General features: G+C 50.3%; 16 pseudogenes; all 16 read right to left on the bottom strand.

Moving 5' to 3' along the window:
• Positions 1–122: 122 nt before the first annotated feature.
• On the bottom strand, positions 123–242 carry LOC130318138 (5S ribosomal RNA; annotated as a pseudogene).
• A 2,647-nt stretch (positions 243–2,889) lies between these two features.
• On the bottom strand, positions 2,890–3,009 carry LOC130322326 (5S ribosomal RNA; annotated as a pseudogene).
• A 2,261-nt stretch (positions 3,010–5,270) lies between these two features.
• Positions 5,271–5,390, bottom strand: LOC130352018 (5S ribosomal RNA; annotated as a pseudogene).
• An 878-nt stretch (positions 5,391–6,268) lies between these two features.
• LOC130351911 (5S ribosomal RNA) lies at positions 6,269–6,388 on the bottom strand (annotated as a pseudogene).
• Positions 6,389–7,651: 1,263 nt separating this feature from the next.
• LOC130318127 (5S ribosomal RNA) lies at positions 7,652–7,771 on the bottom strand (annotated as a pseudogene).
• Positions 7,772–8,518: 747 nt separating this feature from the next.
• On the bottom strand, positions 8,519–8,638 carry LOC130348449 (5S ribosomal RNA; annotated as a pseudogene).
• A 1,068-nt stretch (positions 8,639–9,706) lies between these two features.
• On the bottom strand, positions 9,707–9,826 carry LOC130351910 (5S ribosomal RNA; annotated as a pseudogene).
• Positions 9,827–10,899: 1,073 nt separating this feature from the next.
• Positions 10,900–11,019, bottom strand: LOC130351909 (5S ribosomal RNA; annotated as a pseudogene).
• Positions 11,020–11,868: 849 nt separating this feature from the next.
• LOC130348344 (5S ribosomal RNA) lies at positions 11,869–11,988 on the bottom strand (annotated as a pseudogene).
• A 669-nt stretch (positions 11,989–12,657) lies between these two features.
• On the bottom strand, positions 12,658–12,777 carry LOC130338254 (5S ribosomal RNA; annotated as a pseudogene).
• A 2,082-nt stretch (positions 12,778–14,859) lies between these two features.
• LOC130314799 (5S ribosomal RNA) lies at positions 14,860–14,979 on the bottom strand (annotated as a pseudogene).
• Positions 14,980–15,661: 682 nt separating this feature from the next.
• Positions 15,662–15,781, bottom strand: LOC130334699 (5S ribosomal RNA; annotated as a pseudogene).
• Positions 15,782–16,658: 877 nt separating this feature from the next.
• On the bottom strand, positions 16,659–16,778 carry LOC130351999 (5S ribosomal RNA; annotated as a pseudogene).
• Positions 16,779–18,044: 1,266 nt separating this feature from the next.
• LOC130314788 (5S ribosomal RNA) lies at positions 18,045–18,164 on the bottom strand (annotated as a pseudogene).
• A 479-nt stretch (positions 18,165–18,643) lies between these two features.
• On the bottom strand, positions 18,644–18,763 carry LOC130318116 (5S ribosomal RNA; annotated as a pseudogene).
• Positions 18,764–20,205: 1,442 nt separating this feature from the next.
• LOC130348239 (5S ribosomal RNA) lies at positions 20,206–20,325 on the bottom strand (annotated as a pseudogene).
• Positions 20,326–22,037: the final 1,712 nt, after the last annotated feature.

Below are 22,037 nucleotides of genomic sequence, written 5' to 3'. Positions count from 1 at the left end.
TGACGAGAGCAGGCGCGTTAAGCTTAGGATGGCCGTCGACAGCTTCACACCTTGTATACTGTGGATTTAAGCATCAATAAATTATTTTCGGAATCGGAGCGGAAGGCAGCAATAGAGCAAAATATCAACGGCACCCGGGATTCCCAGCCAGTCTCCCATGCCAGTACTTACCGGGCCCTAAGCTGGGTAGCAGTCTGCGATCTGACGAGAGCAGGCGCGTTCAGCTTAGGATGGCCGTTGACATCTTCACTCTTTGTATACTGTGGATTTAAGCATCAATAAATATTTTTTTTAATCGGAGAGGAAGGCGGCAACAGATCAAAATGTCAATAGCACCTTGGATTGCCAGCCAGTCTCCCATGCCTGTACTTGCCGGGCAGCAGTCTGCGATCTGACAAGAACAGGCGCATTCAGCTTAGGATAGCCGTAGACGGCTTCACACCCTGTATATTGTGGATTTAATAAATCCTTTTCGGAATCGGAGCAAAATGTCTACAGAGCTACAGAGCAAAATGTCAACAACACCTGAGATTCCCAGCCAGTCTCCCATGCTGGTACTTACCGGGCCCTAAGCTGGGTAGCAGTCTGCGATCTGACGAGAGCAGGCGCGTTCAGCTTAGGATGTCCGTTAACAGCTTCACGCCCTTTATACTGTGCATTTAAGCATCAATAAATCCTTTTCCGAATTGGAGCGGAAGGCGGCAACAGATTAAAATGTCAACTGCACCCGGGATTCCCAGCCAGTCTCCCATGCTGGTACTTACCAGGCCCTAAGCTGGGTAGCAGTCTGCGATCTGACGAGAGCAGGCACGTTCAGCTTAGGATGGCCGTTGACAGCTTCACACTTTGTATACTGTGGATTTAAGCATCAATAAAAAAAATTCGGAATCGGAGGGGAAACAGAGCAAAATGTCAACTGCACCCGTGATTCCCAGCGAGTCTCCCATGCTGGTACTTACCAGGCCCGAAGCTGGGTAGCAGTCTGCGATCTGACGAGAACAGGCGCATTCAGCTTAGGATGGCCGTTGACAGCTTCACGCCCTTTATACTGTGCATTTAGGCATCAATAAATCCTTTTCGGAATTGGAACGGAAGGCGGCAACAGAGCAAAATGTCAACGGCAGCCGGGATTCCCAGCCAGTGTCCCATGCCGGTACTTACCGGGCCCTAAGATCTGTACCAGTCTGCGATCTGACGAGAGCAGGCGCGTTAAGCTTAGGATGGCCGTCGACAGCTTCACACCTTGTATGCTGTGGATTTAAGCATCAATAAACTATTTTCGGAATCGGAGCGGAAGGCAGCAATAGAGCAAAATATCAACGGCACCCGGGATTCCCAGCCAGTCTCCCATGCCAGTCTCCCATGCCAGTACTTACCGGGCCCTAAGCTGGGTAGCAGTCTGCGATCTGACGAGAGCAGGCGCGTTCAGCTTAGGATGGCCGTTGACATCTTCACTCTTTGTATACTGTGGATTTAAGCATCAATAAATATTTTTTTTAATCGGAGAGGAAGGCGGCAACAGATCAAAATGTCAATAGCACCTTGGATTGCCAGCCAGTCTCCCATGCCCGTACTTGCCGGGCAGCAGTCTGCGATCTGACAAGAACAGGCGCATTCAGCTTAGGATAGCCGTAGACGGCTTCACACCCTGTATATTGTGGATTTAATAAATCCTTTTCGGAATCGGAGCAAAATGTCTACAGAGCTACAGAGCAAAATGTCAACAACACCTGAGATTCCCAGCCAGTCTCCCATGCTGGTACTTACCAGGCCCTAAGCTGGGTAGCAGTCTGCGATCTGACGAGAGCAAGCGCGTTCAGCTTAGGATGTCCGTTAACAGCTTCACACCCTTTATACTGTGCATTTAAGCATCAATAAATCCTTTTCCGAATAGGAGCGGAAGGCGGCAACAGATTAAAATGTCAAATGCACCCGGGATTCCCAGCCTGTCTCCCATGCTGGTCCTTACCAGGCCCTAAGATGGGTAGCAGTCTGCGATCTGACGAGAGCAGGCGTGTTCAGCTTAGGATGGCCCTTGACAGCTTCTCATTTTGTATACTGTGCATTTAAGCATCAATAAATCCTTGTCGGAATCGGAACGGAAGGCGGCAACAGAGCAAAATGTCAACGGCAGCCGGGATTCCCAGCCAGTGTCCCATGCCGGTACTTACCGGGCCCTAAGATCTGTACCAGTCTGCGATCTGACGAGAGCAGGCGCGTTCAGCTTAGGATGGCCATTGACAGCTTTATGCTTTTTATACTGTGCATTTAAGCATCAATAAATCCTTTTCGGAAACGGAATGGAAGGCGGCAACAGAGCAAAATGTCAACTGCACCCGGTATTCCCAACCAGTCTCCCATGTCGGTACTTACTGGGCCCTAAGCTGGGTAGCAGTCTGCGATCTGACGAGAGCAGGCGCGTTCAGCTTAGGATGGCCATTGACATCTTCACGCCTTGTATATTGTGGATTTAAGCATCAATAAATAATTTTTTAATCGGAGAGGAAGGTGGCAACAGAGCAAAATGTCAATGGCACCTTGGATTGCCAGCCAGCCTCCCATGCCGGTAACTGCCGGGCAGCAGTCTGCGATCTGAGGAGAGCAGGCACGTTCAGGCTTAGGATGGCCGTTGACAGCTTCACACCCTGTGTATTGTGGATTTAAGCATCAATAAATCCTTTTCCGAATCGGAGCGGAAGGCGGCGATGTGACGAGAGCAGGCGCGTTCAGCTTAGGATGGCCGTTGACAGCTTCTCGCCCTTTATACTGTGCATTTAGGCATAAATAAGCTTTGGAGGGCCGTCAACAGCTTCACACCTTGTATACTGTGGATTTAAGCATCAATAAATTATTTTCGGAATCGGAGCGGAAGGCAGCAATAGAGCAAAATGTCAACGGCACCTGGGATTCCCAGCCAGTCTCCCATGCCAGTACTTACCGGGCCCTAAACTGGGTAGCAGTCTGCGATCTGACGAGAGCAGGCGCGTTCAGCTTAGGATGGCCATTGACAGCTTCATGCTTTTTATACTGTGCATTTAAGCATCAATAAATCCTTTTCGAAATCGGAGAGTAAGGCGGCAACAGAGCAAAATGTCAATAGCACCTTGGATTGCCAGCCAGTCACCCATGCCCGTAATTGCCGGGCAGCAGTCTGCGATCTGACAAGAACAGGCACATTCAGCTTAGGATAGCCGTAGACGGCTTCACACCCTGTATACTGTGGATTTAAGCATCAATAAATCCTTTTCGGAATCGAAGCGGAAGGCGGTTACAGAGCAAAATGTCAACAACACCTGGGATTCCCAGCCAGTCTCCCATGCTGGTACTTACCGGGCCCTAAGCTGGGTAGCAGTCTGCGATCTGACGAGAGCAGGCGCGTTTAGCTTAGGATGGCCGTTGACAGCTTCACGCCCTTTATACTGTGCATTTAAGCATCAATAAATCCTTTTCCGAATCGGAGCGGAAGGCGGCAACAGACTAAAATGTCAACTGCACCCGGGATTCCCAGCCAGTCTCCCATGCTGGTACTTACCAGGCCCTAAGCTGGGTAGCAGTCTGCGATCTGACGAGAGCAGGCGCGTTCAGCTTAGGATGGCCATTGACAGCTTCACACTTTGTATACTGTGGATTTAAGCATCAATAAATCCTTTGCGGAATCGGAACCGAAGGCGGAAACAGAGCAAAATGTCAACGGCAGCCGGGATTCCCAGCCAGTGTCCCATGCCGGTACTTACTGGGCCCTAAGCTGGGTAGCAGTCTGCGATCTGACGAGAGCAGGCGCGTTCAGCTTAGGATGGCCGTTGACATCTTCACGCCTTGTATATTGTGGATTTAAACATCAATAAATATTTTTTTAATCGGAGAGGAAGGAGGCAACAGAGCAAAATGTCAATGGCACCTTGGATTGCCAGCCAGTCTCCCATGCCGGTAACTGCCGGGCAGCAGTCTGCGATCTGAGGAGAGCAGGCACGTTCAGGCTTAGGATGGCCGTTGACAGCTTCACACCCTGTTTATTGTGGATTTAAGCATCAATAAATCCTTTTCCGAATCTGAGCGGAAGGCGGCAACAGATTAAAATGTCAACTGCACCCGGGATTCCCAGCCAGTCTCCCATGCTGGTACTTACCAGGCCCTAAGCTGGGTAGCAGTCTGCGATCTGACGAGAGCAGGTGCATTTAGCTTAGGATGGCCGTTGACAGCTTCACACTTTGTATACTGTGGATTTAAGCATCAATAAATAATTTTCGGAATCGGAGCAGAAACAGAGCAAAATGTCAACTGCACCCGGGATTCCCAGCCAGTCTCCCATGCTGGTACTTATCAGGCCCGAAGCAGGGTAGCAGTCTGCGATCTGACGAGAACAGGCACATTCAGCTTAGGATGGCCGTAGACAACTTCACACCCTGTATACTGTGGATTTAAGCATCAATAAATCCTTTTCGGAATCGGAGCGTAAGGCGGCAACAGAGCAAAATGTCAACGACACCTGGGATTCCCAGCCAGTCTCCCATGCTGGTACTTACCGGGCTCTAAGCTGGGTAGCAGTCTGCGATCTGACGAGAGCAGGCACGTTCAGCTTAGGATGGCCGTTGACAGCTTCTCGCACTTTATACTGTGCATTTAAGCATCAATAAATCCTTTTCGGAATCGGAACGGAAGGCGGCAACAGAGCAAAATGTCAACGGCAGCCGGGATTCCCAACCAGTGTCCCATGCCGGTACTTACCGGGCCCTAAGATCTGTACCAGTCTGCGATCTGACAAGAGCAGGCACGTTAAGCTTAGTATGGCCGTCGACAGCTTCACACCTTGTATACTGTGGATTTAAGCATCAATAAATTCTTTTCGGAATCGGAGCGGAAGGCAGCAATAGAGCAAAATGTCATCGGCACCCGGGATTCCCAGCCAGTCTCCCATGCCAGTACTTACCGGGCCCTAGGCTGGGTAGCAGTCTGCGATCTGACGAGAGCAGGCGCGTTCAGCTTTGGATGGCCATTGACAGCTTCATGCTTTTTATACTGTGCATTTAAGCATCAATAAATCCTTTTCGGAATCGGAGAGGAAGGCGGCAACAGAGCAAAATGTCAATAGCACCTTGGATTGCCAGCCAGTCTCCCATGCCCGTACTTGCCGGGCAGCAGTCTGCGATCTGACAAGAACAGGCACATTCAGCTTAGGATAGCCGTAGACGGCTTCACACCCTGTATACTGTGGATTTAAGCATCAATAAATCCTTTTCGGAATCGGAGCGGAAGGCGGCTACAGAGCAAAATGTCAACAACACCTGGGATTCCCAGCCAGTCTCCCATGCTGGTACTTACCGGGCCCTAAGCTGGGTAGCAGTCTGCGTTCTGACGAGAGCAGGCGCGTTTAGCTTAGGATGGCCGTTGACAGCTTCACGCCCTTTATACTGTGCATTTAAGCATCAATAAATCCTTTTCCGAATCGGAGCGGAAGGCGGCAACAGATTAAAATGTCAACTGCACCCGGGATTCCCAGCCAGTCTCCCATGCTGGTACTTACCAGGCCCTAAGCTGGGTAGCAGTCTGCGATCTGACGAGAGCAGGCGCGTTCAGCTTAGGATGGCCATTGACAGCTTCACACTTTGTATACTGTGGATTTAAGCATCAATAAATCCTTTTCGGAATCGGAACGGAAGGCGGAAACAGAGCAAAATGTCAACGGCAGCCGGGATTCCCAGCCAGTGTCCCATGCCGGTACTTACCGGGCCCTAAGATCTGTACCAGTCTGCGATCTGACGAGAGCAGGCGCGTTAAGCTTAGGATGGCCGTCGACAGCTTCACACCTTGTATACTGTGGATTTAAGCATCAATAAATTCTTTTCGGAATCGGAGCGGAAGGCGGCAACAGAGCAAAATGTCAACTGCACCCGGGATTCCCAGCCAGTCTCCCATGCCGGTACTTACTGGGCCCTAAGCTGGGTAGCAGTCTGCGATCTGACGAGAGCAGGCGCGTTCAGCTTAGGATGGCCGTTGACATCTTCACGCCTTGTATATTGTGGATTTAAATATCAATAAATATTTTTTTAATCGGAGAGGAAGGCGGCAACAGAGCAAAATGTCAATGGCACCTTGGATTGCCAGCCAGTCTCCCATGCCGGTAACTGCCGGGCAGCAGTCTGCGATCTGAGGAGAGCAGGCACGTTCAGGCTTAGGATGGCCGTTGACAGCTTCACACCCTGTATATTGTGGATTTAAGCATCAATAAATCCTTTTCCGAATCGGAGCGGAAGGCGGCAACAGATTAAAATGTCAACTGCACCCGGGATTCCCAGCCAGTCTCCCATGCTGGTACTTACCAGGCCCTAAGCTGGGTAGCAGTCTGCGATCTGACGAGAGCAGGCGCGTTCAGCTTAGGATGGCCGTTGACAGCTTCACGCCTTGTATATTGTGGATTTAAGCATCAATAAATATTTTTATTAATCGGAGAGGAAGGCGGCAATGGAGCAAAATGTCAATGGCACCTTGTATTGCCAGCCAGTCTCCCATGCCGGTAACTGCCGGGCAACAGTCTGCGATCTGAGGAGAGCAGGCACGTTCAGGCTTAGGATGGCCGTTGACAGCTTCACACCCTGTATATTGTGGATTTAAGCATCAATAAATCCTTTTCCGAATCGGAGCGGAAGGCGGCAAAAGATTAAAATGTCAACTGCACCTGGGATTCCCAGCCAGTCTCCCATGCCTGTACTTGCCGGGCAGCAGTCTGCGATCTGACAAGAACAGGCGCATTCAGCTTAGGATAGCCGTAGACGGCTTCACACCCTGTATATTGTGGATTTAATAAATCCTTTTCGGAATCGGAGCAAAATGTCTACAGAGCTACAGAGCAAAATGTCAACAACACCTGAGATTCCCAGCCAGTCTCCCATGCTGGTACTTACCGGGCCCTAAGCTGGGTAGCAGTCTGCGATCTGACGAGAGCAGGCGCGTTCAGCTTAGGATGTCCGTTAACAGCTTCACGCCCTTTATACTGTGCATTTAAGCATCAATAAATCCTTTTCCGAATAGGAGCGGAAGGCGGCAACAGATTAAAATGTCAACTGCACCCGGGATTCCCAGCCAGTCTCCCATGCTGGTACTTACCAGGCCCTAAGCTGAGTAGCAGTCTGCGATCTGACGAGAGCAGGCACGTTCAGCTTAGGATGGCCGTTGACAGCTTCACACTTTGTATACTGTGGATTTAAGCATCAATAAAAAAAATTCGGAATCGGAGGGGAAACAGAGCAAAATGTCAACTGCACCCGTGATTCCCAGCGAGTCTCCCATGCTGGTACTTACCAGGCTCGAAGCTGGGTAGCAGTCTGCGATCTGACGAGAACAGGCGCATTCAGCTTAGGATGGCCGTTGACAGCTTCTCGCCCTTTATACTGTGCATTTAGGCATCAATAAATCCTTTTCGGAATTGGAACGGAAGGCGGCAACAGAGCAAAATGTCAACGGCAGCCGGGATTCCCAGCCAGTGTCCCATGCCGGTACTTACCGGGCCCTAAGATCTGTACCAGTCTGCGATCTGACGAGAGCAGGCGCGTTAAGCTTAGGATGGCCGTCGACAGCTTCACACCTTGTATGCTGTGGATTTAAGCATCAATAAATTATTTTCGGAATCGGAGCGGAAGGCAGCAATAGAGCAAAATATCAACGGCACCCGGGATTCCCAGCCAGTCTCCCATGCCAGTACTTACCGGGCCCTAAGCTGGGTAGCAGTCTGCGATCTGACGAGAGCAGGCGCGTTCAGCTTAGGATGGCCGTTGACATCTTCACGCTTTGTATACTGTGGATTTAAGCATCAATAAATATTTTTTTTAATCGGAGAGGAAGGCGGCAACAGATCAAAATGTCAATAGCACCTTGGATTGCCAGCCAGTCTCCCATGCCCGTACTTGCCGGGCAGCAGTCTGCGATCTGACAAGAACAGGCGCATTCAGCTTAGGATAGCCGTAGACGGCTTCACACCCTGTATATTGTGGATTTAATAAATCCTTTTCGGAATCGGAGCAAAATGTCTACAGAGCTACAGAGCAAAATGTCAACAACACCTGAGATTCCCAGCCAGTCTCCCATGCTGGTACTTACCGGGCCCTAAGCTGGGTAGCAGTCTGCGATCTGACGAGAGCAAACGCGTTCAGCTTAGGATGTCCGTTAACAGCTTCACACCCTTTATACTGTGCATTTAAGCATCAATAAATCCTTTTCCGAATAGGAGCGGAAGGCGGCAACAGATTAAAATGTCAACTGCACCCGGGATTCCCAGCCAGTCTCCCATGCTGGTCCTTACCAGGCCCTAAGATGGGTAGCAGTCTGCGATCTGACGAGAGCAGGCGTGTTCAGCTTAGGATGGCCCTTGACAGCTTCTCATTTTGTATACTGTGCATTTAAGCATCAATAAATCCTTGTCGGAATCGGAACGGAAGGCGGCAACAGAGCAAAATGTCAACGGCAGCCGGGATTCCCAGCCAGTGTCCCATGCCGGTACTTAGCGGAAGGCAGCAATAGAGCAAAATGTCAACGGCACCTGGGATTCCCAGCCAGTCTCCCATGCCAGTACTTACCGGGCCCTAAGCTGGGTAGCAGTCTGCGATCTGACGAGAGCAGGCGCGTTCAGCTTAGGATGGCCATTGACAGCTTCATGCTTTTTATACTGTGCATTTAAGCATCAATAAATCCTTTTCGGAATCGGAGAGTAAGGCGGCAACAGAGCAAAATGTCAATAGCACCTTGGATTGCCAGCCAGTCACCCATGCCCGTAATTGCCGGGCAGCAGTCTGCGATCTGACAAGAACAGGCACATTCAGCTTCGGATAGCCGTAGACGGCTTCACACCCTGTATACTGTGGATTTAAGCATCAATAAATCCTTTTCGGAATCGAAGCGGAAGGCGGTTACAGAGCAAAATGTCAACAACACCTGGGATTCCCAGCCAGTCTCCCATGCTGGTACTTACCGGGCCCTAAGCTGGGTAGCAGTCTGCGATCTGACGAGAGCAGGCGCGTTTAGCTTAGGATGGCCGTTGACAGCTTCACGCCCTTTATACTGTGCATTTAAGCATCAATAAATCCTTTTGCGAATCGGAGCGGAAGGCGGCAACAGACTAAAATGTCAACTGCACCCGGGATTCCCAGCCAGTCTCCCATGCTGGTACTTACCAGGCCCTAAGCTGGGTAGCAGTCTGCGATCTGACGAGAGCAGGCGCGTTCAGCTTAGGATGGCCATTGACAGCTTCACACTTTGTATACTGTGGATTTAAGCATCAATAAATCCTTTGCGGAATCGGAACGGAAGGCGGAAACAGAGCAAAATGTCAACGGCAGCCGGGATTCCCAGCCAGTGTCCCATGCCGGTACTTACTGGGCCCTAAGCTGGGTAGCAGTCTGCGATCTGACGAGAGCAGGCGCGTTCAGCTTAGGATGGCCGTTGACATCTTCACGCCTTGTATATTGTGGATTTAAACATCAATAAATATTTTTTTAACCGGAGAGGAAGGCGGCAACAGAGCAAAATGTCAATGGCACCTTGGATTGCCAGCCAGTCTCCCATGACGGTAACTGCCTGGCAGCAGTCTGCGATCTGAGGAGAGCAGGCACGTTCAGGCTTAGGATGGCCGTTGACAGCTTCACACTCTGTATATTGTGGATTTAAGCATCAATAAATCCTTTTCCGAATCGGAGCGGAAGGCGGCAACAGATTAAAATGTCAACTGCACCCGGGATTCCCAGCCAGTCTCCCATGCTGGTACTTACCAGGCCCTAAGCTGGGTAGCAGTCTGCGATCTGACGAGAGCAGGCGCGTTCAGCTTAGGATGGCCGTTGACAGCTTCACGCCCTGTATATTGTGGATTTAAGCATCAATAAATATTTTTATTAATCGGAGAGGAAGGCGGCAACGGAGCAAAATGTCAATGGACCTTGTATTGCCAGCCAGTCTCCCATGCCGGTAACTGCCGGGCAACAGTCTGCGATCTGAGGAGAGCAGGCACGTTCAGGCTTAGGATGGCCGTTGACAGCTTCACACCCTGTATATTGTGGATTTAAGCATCAATAAATCCTTTTCCGAATCGGAGCGGAAGGCGGCAACAGATTAAAATGTCAACTGCACCTGGGATTCCCAGCCAGTCTCCCATGCTGGTACTTACCAGGCCCTAAGCTGGGTAGCAGTCTGCGATCTGACGAGAGCAGGCACGTTCAGCTTAGGATGGCCGTTGACAGCTTCACACTTTGTATACTGTGGATTTAAGCATCAATAAAAAAAATTCGGAATCGGAGGGGAAACAGAGCAAAATGTCAACTGCACCCGGGATTCCCAGCCAGTCTCCCATGCTGGTACTTACCAGGCCCGAATCTGGGTAGCAGTCTGCGATCTGACGAGAAGAGGCGTATTCAGCTTAGGATGGCCGTTGACAGCTTCTCGCCCTTTATACTGTGCATTTAGGCATCAATAAATCCTTTTCGGAATTGGAACGGAAGGCGGCAACAGAGCAAAATGTCAACGGCAGCCGGGATTCCCAGCCAGTGTCCCATGCCGGAACTTACCGGGCCCTAAGATCTGTACCAGTCTGCGATCTGACGAGAGCAGGCGCGTTAAGCTTAGGATGGCCGTCGACAGCTTCACACCTTGTATACTGTGGATTTAAGCATCAATAGATTATTTTCGGAATCGGAGCGGAAGGCAGCAATAGAGCAAAATATCAACGGCACCCGGGATTCCCAGCCAGTCTCCCATGCCAGTACTTACCGGGCCCTAAGCTGGGTAGCAGTCTGCGATCTGACGAGAGCAGGCGCGTTCAGCTTAGGATGTCCGTTAACAGCTTCACGCCCTTTATACTGTGCATTTAAGCATCAATAAATCCTTTTCCGAATAGGAGCGGAAGGCGGCAACAGATAAAAATGTCAACTGCACCCGGGATTCCCAGCCAGTCTCCCATGCTGGTACTTACCAGGCCCTAAGCTGGGTAGCAGTCTGCGATCTGACGAGAGCAGGCGCGTTCAGCTTAGGATGGCCGTTGACAGCTTCTCATTTTGTATACTGTGCATTTAAGCATCAATAAATCCTTTTCGGAATCGGAACGGAAGGCGGCAACAGAGCAAAATGTCAACGGCAGCCGGGATTCCCAGCCAGTGTCCCATGCCGGTACTTACCGGGCCCTAAGATCTGTACCAGTCTGCGATCTGACGAGAGCAGGCGCGTTCAGCTTAGGATGGCCATTGACAGCTTCATGCTTTTTATACTGTGCATTTAAGCATCAATAAATCCTTTTCGGAAACGGAATGGAAGGCGGCAACAGAGCAAAATGTCAACTGCACCCGGTATTCCCAGCCAGTCTCCCATGCCGGTACTTACTGGGCCCTAAGCTGGGTAGCAGTCTGCGATCTGACGAGAGCAGGCGCGTTCAGCTTAGGATGGCCATTGACATCTTCACGCCTTGTATATTGTGGATTTAAGCATCAATAAATAATTTTTTAATCGGAGAGGAAGGTGGCAACAGAGCAAAATGTCAATGGCACCTTGGATTGCCAGCCAGCCTCCCATGCCGGTAACTGCCGGGCAGCAGTCTGCGATCTGAGGAGAGCAGGCACGTTCAGGCTTAGGATGGCCGTTGACAGCTTCACACCCTGTGTATTGTGGATTTAAGCATCAATAAATCCTTTTCCGAATCGGAGCGGAAGGCGGCGATCTGACGAGAGCAGGCGCGTTCAGCTTAGGATGGCCGTTGACAGCTTCTCGCCCTTTATACTGTGCATTTAGGCATAAATAAGCTTTGGATGGCCGTCAACAGCTTCACACCTTGTATACTGTGGATTTAAGCATCAATAAATTATTTTCGGAATCGGAGCGGAAGGCAGCAATAGAGCAAAATGTCAACGGCACCTGGGATTCCCAGCCAGTCTCCCATGCCAGTACTTACCGGGCCCTAAGCTGGGTAGCAGTCTGCGATCTGACGAGAGCAGGCGCGTTCAGCTTAGGATGGCCATTGACAGCTTCATGCTTTTTATACTGTGCATTTAAGCATCAATAAATCCTTTTCGGAATCGGAGAGTAAGGCGGCAACAGAGCAAAATGTCAATAGCACCTTGGATTGCCAGCCAGTCACCCATGCCCGTACTTGCCGGGCAGCAGTCTGCGATCTGACAAGAACAGGCACATTCAGCTTAGGATAGCCGTAGACGGCTTCACACCCTGTATACTGTGGATTTAAGCATCAATAAATCCTTTTCGGAATCGAAGCGGAAGGCGGTTACAGAGCAAAATGTCAACAACACCTGGGATTCCCAGCCAGTCTCCCATGCTGGTACTTACCGGGCCCTAAGCTGGGTAGCAGTCTGCGATCTGACGAGAGCAGGCGTGTTCAGCTTAGGATGGCCGTTGTACGCTTCACATTTTGTATACTGTGGATTTAAGCATCAATAAATAATTTTCGGAATCGGAGCAGAGACAGAGCAAAATTTCAACTGCTCCCAGGATTCCCAGCCAGCCTCCCATGCCGGTACTTACCAGGCCCGAAGCTGGGTAGCAGGCTGCGATCTGACAAGAACAGGCGCATTCAGCTTAGGATGGCCGTAGACATTTTCACAACCTGTATACTGTGGATTTAAGCATCAATAAATCCTTTTCGGAATCGGAGCGAAAGGCGGCAACAGAGCAAAATGTCAACGACACCTGGGATTCCCAGCCAGTCTCCCATGCTGGTACTTACCGGGCCCTAAGCTGGGTAGCAGTCTGCGATCTGACGAGAGCAGGCGAGTTCAGCTTAGGATGGCCGTTGACAGCTTCTTGCCCTTTATACTGTGCATTTAAGCATCAATAAAACCTTTTCGGAATCGGAACGGAACGGAAGGCGGCAACAGAGCAAAATGTCAACGGCAGCCGGGATTCCCAGCCAGTGTCCCATGCCGGTACTTACCGGGCCCTAAGATCTGTACCAGTCTGCGATCTGACGAGAGCAGGCGCGTTAAGCTTAGGATGGCCGTCGACAGCTTCACACCTTGTATACTGTGGATTTAAGCATCAATAAATTATTTTCGGAATCGGAGCGGAAGGCAGCAATAGAGCAAAATGTCAACGGCACCTGGGATTCCCAGCCAGTCTCCCATGCCAGTACTTACCGGGCCCTAAGCTAGGAAGCAGTCTGCGATCTGACAAGAGCAGGCGCGTTCAGCTTAGGATGGCCGTTGACATCTTCACGCCTTGTATACTGTTGATTTAAGCATCAATAAATATTTTTTTTAATCGGAGAGTAAGGCGGCAACAGATCAAAATGTCAATAGCACCTTGGATTGCCAGCCAGTCTCCCATGCCCGTACTTGCCGGGCAGCAGTCTGCGATCTGACAAGAACAGGCGCATTCAGCTTAGGATAGCCGTAGACGGCTTCACACCCTGTTTATTGTGGATTTAAGCATCAATAAATCCTTTTTGGAATCGGAGCAAAATGTCTACAGAGCTACAGAGCAAAATGTCAACAACACCTGAGATTCTCAGCCAGTCTCCCATGCTGGTACTTACCGGGCCCTAAGCTGGGTAGCAGTCTGCAATCTGACGAGAGCAGGCGCGTTCAGCTTAGGATGGCCATTAACAGCTTCATGCCCTTTATACTGTGCATTTAAGCATCAATAAATCCTTTTCCGAATCGGAGCGGAAGGCGGCAACAGATTAAAATGTCAACTGCACCCGGGATTCCCAGCCAGTCTCCCATGCTGGTACTTACCAGACCCTAAGCTGGGTAGCAGTCTGCGATCTGACGAGAGCAGGCGCGTTCAGCTTAGGATGGCCGTTGACAGCTTCACACTTTGTATACTGTGCATTTAAGCATCAATAAATCCTTTTCGGAATCGGAACGGAAGGCGGCAACAGAGCAAAATGTCAGCGGCAGCCGGGATTCCCAGCCAGTGTCCCATGCCGGTACATACCGGGCCCTAAGATCTGTACCAGTCTGCGATCTGACGAGAGCAGGCGCGTTAAGTTTAGGATGGCCGTCGACAGCTTCACAGCTTGTATACTGTGGATTTAAGCATCAATAAATTCTTTTCGGAATCGGAGCGGAAGGCGGCAACAGAGCAAAATGTCAACTGCACCCGGGATTCCCAGCCAGTCTCCCATGCCGGTACTTACTGGGCCCTAAGCTGGGTAGCAGTCTGCGATCTGACGAGAGCAGGCGCGTTCAGCTTAGGATGGCCGTTGACATCTTCACGCCTTGTATATTGTGGATTTAAGCATCAATAAATATTTTTTTAATCGGAGAGGAAGGCGGCAACAGAGCAAAATGTCAATGGCACCTTGGATTGCCAGCCAGTCTCCCATGCCGGTAACTGCCGGGCAGCAGTCTGCGATCTGAGGAGAGCAGGCACGTTCAGGCTTAGGATGGCCGTTGACAGCTTCACACCCTGTTTATTGTGCATTTAAGCATCAATAAATCCTTTTCCGAATCTGAGCGGAAGGCGGCAACAGACTAAAATGTAAACTGCACCCGGGATTCCCAGCCAGTCTCCCATGCTGGTACTTACCAGGCCCTAAGCTGGGTAGCAGTCTGCGATCTGACGAGAGCAGGTGCATTTAGCTTAGGATGGCCGTTGACAGCTTCATACTTTGTATACTGTGGATTTAAGCATCAATAAATAATTTTCGGAATCGGAGCAGAAACAGAGCAAAATGTCAACTGCACCCGGGATTCCCAGCCAGTCTCCCATGCTGGTACTTATCAGGCCCGAAGCAGGGTAGCAGTCTGCGATCTGACGAGAACAGGCACATTCAGCTTAGGATGGCCGTAGACAACTTCACACCCTGTATACTGTGGATTTAAGCATCAATAAATCCTTTTCGGAATCGGAGCGTAAGGCGGCAACAGAGCAAAATGTCAACGACACCTGGGATTCCCAGCCAGTCTCCCATGCTGGTACTTACCGGGCCCTAAGCTGGGTAGCAGTCTGCGATCTGACGAGAGCAGGCGCGTTCAGCTTAGGATGGCCGTTGACAGCTTCACGCCCTTTATACTGTGCATTTAAGCATCAATAAATCCTTTTCCGAATCGGAGCGTAAGGCGGCAACAGATTAAAATGTCAACTGCACCCGGGATTCCCAGCCAGTGTCCCATGCCGGTACTTACCGGGCCCTAAGATCTGTACCAGTCTGCGATCTGACGAGAGCAGGCGCGTTAAGCTTAGGATGGCCGTCGACAGCTTCACACCTTGTATACTGTGGATTTAAGCATCAATAAATTATTTTCGGAATCGGAGCGGAAGGCAGCAATAGAGCAAAATATCAACGGCACCCGGAATTACCAGCCAGTCTCACATGCCAGTACTTACCGGGCCCTAAGCTGGGTAGCAGTCTGCAATCTGACGAGAGCAGGCGCGTTCAGCTTAGGATGGCCGTTGACATCTTCACGCCTTGTATACTGTGGATTTAAGCATCAATAAATATTTTTTTTAATCGGAGAGGAAGGCGGCAACAGATCAAAATGTCAATAGCACCTTGGATTGCGAGCCAGTCTCCCATGCCCGTACTTGCCGGGCAGCAGTCTGCGATCTGACAAGAACAGGCGCATTCAGCTTAGGATAGCCGTAGACAGCTTCACACCCTGTATATTGTGGATTTAAGCATCAATAAATCCTTTTCGGAATCGGAGCAAAATGTCTACAGAGCTACAGAGCAAAATGTCAACAACACCTGAGATTCCCAGCCAGTCTCCCATGCTGGTACTTACCGGGCCCTAAGCTGGGTAGCAGTCTGCGATCTGACGAGAGCAGGCGCGTTCAGCTTAGGATGGCCGTTGACAGCTTCACACTTTGTATACTGTGCATTTAAGCATCAATAAAACCTTTTCGGAATCGGAACGGAAGGCGGCAACAGAGCAAAATGTCAACGGCAGCCGGGATTCCCAGCCAGTGTCCCATGCCGGTACTTACCGGGCCCTAAGATCTGTACCAGTCTGCGATCTGACGAGAGCAGGCGCGTTAAGCTTAGGATGGCCGTCGACAGCTTCACACCTTGTATACTGTGGATTTAAGCATCAATAAATATTTTTTTAATCGGAGAGGAAGGCGGCAACAGAGCAAAATGTCAACTGCACCCGGGATTCCCAGCTAGTCTCCCATGCCGGTACTTACTGGGCCCTAAGCTGGGTAGAAGTCTGCGATCTGACGAGAGCAGGCGCGTTCAGCTTAGGATGGCCGTTGACATCTTCACGCCTTGTATATTGTGGATTTAAGCATCAATAAATATTTTTTTAATTGGAGAGGAAGGCGGCAACAGAGCAAAATGTCAATGGCACCTTGGATTGCCAGCCAGTCTCCCATGCCGGTAACTGCCGGGCAGCAGTCTGCGATCTGAGGAGAGCAGGCACGTTCAGGCTTAGGATGGCTGTTGACAGCTTCACATCCTGTATATTGTGGATTTAAGCATCAATAAATCCTTTTCCGAATCGGAGGGGAAGGCGGCAACAGATTAAAATGTCAACTGCACCCGGGATTCCCAGCCAGTCTCCCATGCTGGTACTTACAAGGCTCTAAGCTGGGTAGCAGTCTGCGATCTGACGAGAACAGGCGCATTCAGCTTAGGATGGCCGTAGACGTCTTCACATCCTGTATACTGTGGATTTAAGCATCAATAAATCCTTTTCGGAATCGGAGCGGAAGGCGGCAACAGAGCAAAATGTCAACGACACCTGGGATTCCCAGCCAGTCTCCCATGCTGGTACTTACCAGGACCTAAGCTGGGTAGCAGTCTGCGATCTGACGAGAGCAGGCGCGTTCAGCTTAGGATGGCCGTTGACAGCTTCACACTTTGTATACTGTGGATTTAAGCATCAATAAATAATTTTCGGAATCTGAGCAGAAACAGAGCAAAATGTCAACTGCACCCGGGATTCCCAGCCAGTCTCCCTTACTGGTACTTACCAGACCCGAAGCAGGGTAGCAGTCTGCGATCTGACGAGAACAGGCGCGTTCAGCTTAGGATGGCCGTTGACAGCTTCTCGCCCTTTATACTGTGCATTTAGGCATCAATAAATCCTTTTCGGAATTGGAACGGAAGGCGGCAACAGAGCAAAATGTCGCCGGCAGCCGGGATTCCCAGCCAGTGTCCCATGCCGGTACTTACCGGGCCCTAAGATCTGTACCAGTCTGCGATCTGACGAGAGCAGAAGCGTTAAGCTTAGGATGGCCGTCGACAGCTTCACACCTTGTATACTGTGGATTTAAGCATCAATAAATTCTTTTCGGAATCGGAGCGGAAGGCAGCAATAGAGCAAAATATCAACGGCACCCGGGATTCCCAGCCAGTCTCCCATGCCAGTACTTACCGGGCCCTAAGCTGGGTAGCAGTCTGCGATCTGACGAGAGAAGGCGCGTTCAGCTTAGGATGGCCGTTGACATCTTCACGCCTTGTATACTGTGGATTTAAGCATCAATAAATATTTTTTTAAATCAGAGAGGAAGGCGGCAACAGATCAAAATGTCAATAGCACCTTGGAATGCCAGCCAGTCTCCCATGCCCGGACTTGCCGGGCAGCAGTCTGCGATCTGACAAGAACAGGCGCATTCAGCTTAGGATAGCCGTAGACGGCTTCACACCCTGTATATTGTGGATTTAAGCATCAATAAATCCTTTTCGGAATCAAAGCAAAATGTCTACAGAGCTACATGTCAACAACACCTGAGATTCCCAGCCAGTCTCCCATGCTGGTACTTACCGGGCCCTAAGCTGTGTAGCAGTCTGCGATCTGGCGAGAGCAGGCGCGTTCAGCTTAGGATGGCCATTGACAGCTTCACACTTTGTATACTGTGGATTTAAGCATCAATAAATAATTTTCGGAATCGGAGCAGAAACAGAGCAAAATGTCAACTGCACCCGGGATTCCCAGCCAGTCTCCCATGCTGGTACTTACCAGGCCCGAAGCTGGGTAGCAGTCTGCGATCTGACGAGAACAGTCGCATTCAGCTTAGGATGGCCGTAGACATCTTCACACCCTGTATACTGTGGATTTAAGCATCAATAAATCCTTTTCGGAATCGGAGCGTAAGGCGGCAACAGAGCAAAATGTCAACGACACCTGGGATTCCCAGCCAGTCTCCCATGCTGGTACTTACCGGGCCCTAAGCTGGGTAGCAGTCTGCGATCTGACGAGAGCAGGCGCGTTCAGCTTAGGATGGCCGTTGACAGCTTCACACTTTGTATACTGTGGATTTAAGCATCAATAAAAAAAATTCGGAATCGGAGGGGAAACAGAGCAAAATGTCAACTGCACCCGGGATTCCCAGCCAGTCTCCCATGCTGGTACTTACCAGGCCCGAATCTGGGTAGCAGTCTGCGATCTGACGAGAAGAGGCGTATTCAGCTTAGGATGGCCGTTGACAGCTTCTCGCCCTTTATACTGTGCATTTAGGCATCAATAAATCCTTTTCGGAATTGGAACGGAAGGCGGCAACAGAGCAAAATGTCAACGGCAGCCGGGATTCCCAGCCAGTGTCCCATGCCGGAACTTACCGGGCCCTAAGATCTGTACCAGTCTGCGATCTGACGAGAGCAGGCGCGTTAAGCTTAGGATGGCCGTCGACAGCTTCACACCTTGTATACTGTGGATTTAAGCATCAATAAATTATTTTCGGAATCGGAGCGGAAGGCAGCAATAGAGCAAAATATCAACGGCACCCGGGATTCCCAGCCAGTCTCCCATGCCAGTACTTACCGGGCCCTAAGCTGGGTAGCAGTCTGCGATCTGACGAGAGCAGGCGCGTTCAGCTTAGGATGGCCGTTGACATCTTCACTCTTTGTATACTGTGGATTTAAGCATCAATAAATATTTTTTTTAATCGGAGAGGAAGGCGGCAACAGATCAAAATGTCAATAGCACCTTGGATTGCCAGCCAGTCTCCCATGCCCGTACTTGCCGGGCAGCAGTCTGCGATCTGACAAGAACAGGCACATTCAGCTTAGGATAGCCGTAGACGGCTTCACACCCTGTATATTGTGGATTTAATAAATCCTTTTCGGAATCGGAGCAAAATGTCTACAGAGCTACAGAGCAAAATGTCAACAACACCTAAGATTCCCAGCCAGTCTCCCATGCTGGTACTTACCGGGCCCTAAGCTGGGTAGCAGTCTGCGATCTGACGAGAGCAGGCGCGTTCAGCTTAGGATGTCCGTTAACAGCTTCACGCCCTTTATACTGTGCATTTAAGCATCAATAAATCCTTTTCCGAATAGGAGCGGAAGGCGGCAACAGATTAAAATGTCAACTGCACCCGGGATTCCCAGCCAGTCTCCCATGCTGGTACTTACCAGGCCCTAAGCTGGGTAGCAGTCTGCGATCTTACGAGAGCAGGCGCGTTCAGCTTAGGATGGCCGTTGACAGCTTCACATTTTGTATACTGTGCATTTAAGCATCAATAAATCCTTTTCGGAATCGGAACGGAAGGCGGCAACAGAGCAAAATGTCAACGGCAGCCGGGATTCCCAGCCAGTGTCCCATGCCGGTACTTACCGGGCCCTAAGATCTGTACCAGTCTGCGATCTGACGAGAGCAGGCGCGTTCAGCTTAGGATGGCCATTGACAGCTTCATGCTTTTTATACTGTGCATTTAAGCATCAATAAATCCTTTTCGGAAACGGAATGGAAGGCGGCAACAGAGCAAAATGTCAACTGCACCCGGTATTCCCAGCCAGTCTCCCATGCCGGTACTTACTGGGCCCTAAGCTGGGTAGCAGTCTGCGATCTGACGAGAGCAGGCGCGTTCAGCTTAGGATGGCCATTGACATCTTCACGCCTTGTATATTGTGGATTTAAGCATCAATAAATAATTTTTTAATCGGAGAGGAAGGTGGCAACAGAGCAAAATGTCAATGGCACCTTGGATTGCCAGCCAGCCTCCCATGCCGGTAACTGCCGGGCAGCAGTCTGCGATCTGAGGAGAGCAGGCACGTTCAGGCTTAGGATGGCCGTTGACAGCTTCACACCCTGTGTATTGTGGATTTAAGCATCAATAAATCCTTTTCCGAATCGGAGCGGAAGGCGGCGATCTCACGAGAGCAGGCGCGTTCAGCTTAGGATGGCCGTTGACAGCTTCTCCCCCTTTATACTGTGCATTTAGGCATAAATAAGCTTTGGATGGCCGTCAACAGCTTCACACCTTGTATACTGTGGATTTAAGCATCAATAAATTATTTTCGGAATCGGAGCGGAAGGCAGCAATAGAGCAAAATGTCAACGGCACCTGGGATTCCCAGCCAGTCTCCCATGCCAGTACTTACCGGGCCCTAAGCTGGGTAGCAGTCTGCGATCTGACGAGAGCAGGCGCGTTCAGCTTAGGATGGCCATTGACAGCTTCATGCTTTTTATACTGTGCATTTAAGCATCAATAAATCCTTTTCGGAATCGGAGAGTAAGGCGGCAACAGAGCAAAATGTCAATAGCACCTTGGATTGCCAGCCAGTCACCCATGCCCGTACTTGCCGGGCAGCAGTCTGCGATCTGACAAGAACAGGCACATTCAGCTTAGGATAGCCGTAGACGGCTTCACACCCTGTATACTGTGGATTTAAGCATCAATAAATCCTTTTCGGAATCGAAGCGGAAGGCGGTTACAGAGCAAAATGTCAACAACACCTGGGATTCCCAGCCAGTCTCCCATGCTGGTACTTACCGGGCCCTAAGCTGGGTAGCAGTCTGCGATCTGACGAGAGCAGGCGTGTTCAGCTTAGGATGGCCGTTGTACGCTTCACATTTTGTATACTGTGGATTTAAGCATCAATAAATAATTTTCGGAATCGGAGCAGAAACAGAGCAAAATTTCAACTGCTCCCAGGATTCCCAGCCAGCCTCCCATGCCGGTACTTACCAGGCCCGAAGCTGGGTAGCAGGCTGCGATCTGACAAGAACAGGCGCATTCAGCTTAGGATGGCCGTAGACATTTTCACAACCTGTATACTGTGGATTTAAGCATCAATAAATCCTTTTCGGAATCGGAGCGAAAGGCGGCAACAGAGCAAAATGTCAACGACACCTGGGATTCCAGGCCAGTCTCCCATGCTGGTACTTACCGGGCCCTAAGCTGGGTAGCAGTCTGCGATCTGACGAGAGCAGGCGAGTTCAGCTTAGGATGGCCGTTGACAGCTTCTTGCCCTTTATACTGTGCATTTAAGCATCAATAAAACCTTTTCGGAATCGGAACGGAACGGAAGGCGGCAACAGAGCAAAATGTCAACGGCAGCCGGGATTCCCAGCCAGTGTCCCATGCCGGTACTTACCGGGCCCTAAGATCTGTACCAGTCTGCGATCTGACGAGAGCAGGCGCGTTAAGCTTAGGATGGCCGTCGACAGCTTCACACCTTGTATACTGTGGATTTAAGCATCAATAAATTATTTTCGGAATCGGAGCGGAAGGCAGCAATAGAGCAAAATGTCAACGGCACCTGGGATTCCCAGCCAGCCTCCCATGCCAGTACTTACCGGGCCCTAAGCTAGGAAGCAGTCTGCGATCTGACAAGAGCAGGCGCGTTCAGCTTAGGATGGCCGTTGACATCTTCACGCCTTGTATACTGTTGATTTAAGCATCAATAAATATTTTTTTTAATCGGAGAGTAAGGCGGCAACAGATCAAAATGTCAATAGCACCTTGGATTGCCAGCCAGTCTCCCATGCCCGTACTTGCCGGGCAGCAGTCTGCGATCTGACAAGAACAGGCGCATTCAGCTTAGGATAGCCGTAGACGGCTTCACACTCTGTATATTGTGGATTTAAGCATCAATAAATCCTTTTCGGAATCGGAGCAAAATGTCTACAGAGCTACAGAGCAAAATGTCAACAACACCTGAGATTCTCAGCCAGTCTCCCATGCTGGTACTTACCGGGCCCTAAGCTGGGTAGCAGTCTGCAATCTGACGAGAGCAGGCGCGTTCAGCTTAGGATGGCCATTAACAGCTTCATGCCCTTTATACTGTGCATTTAAGCATCAATTAATCCTTTTCCGAATCGGAGCGGAAGGCGGCAACAGATTAAAATGTCAACTGCACCCGGGATTCCCAGCCAGTCTCC

Source organism: Hyla sarda, chromosome 1, assembly GCF_029499605.1.
Source record: "Hyla sarda isolate aHylSar1 chromosome 1, aHylSar1.hap1, whole genome shotgun sequence".
In the NCBI taxonomy this organism is placed as follows: domain Eukaryota; kingdom Metazoa; phylum Chordata; class Amphibia; order Anura; family Hylidae; genus Hyla; species Hyla sarda.
Note: the sequence above shows the minus strand (reverse complement) of the source record. Positions and strands in the feature narration are given on the sequence as shown.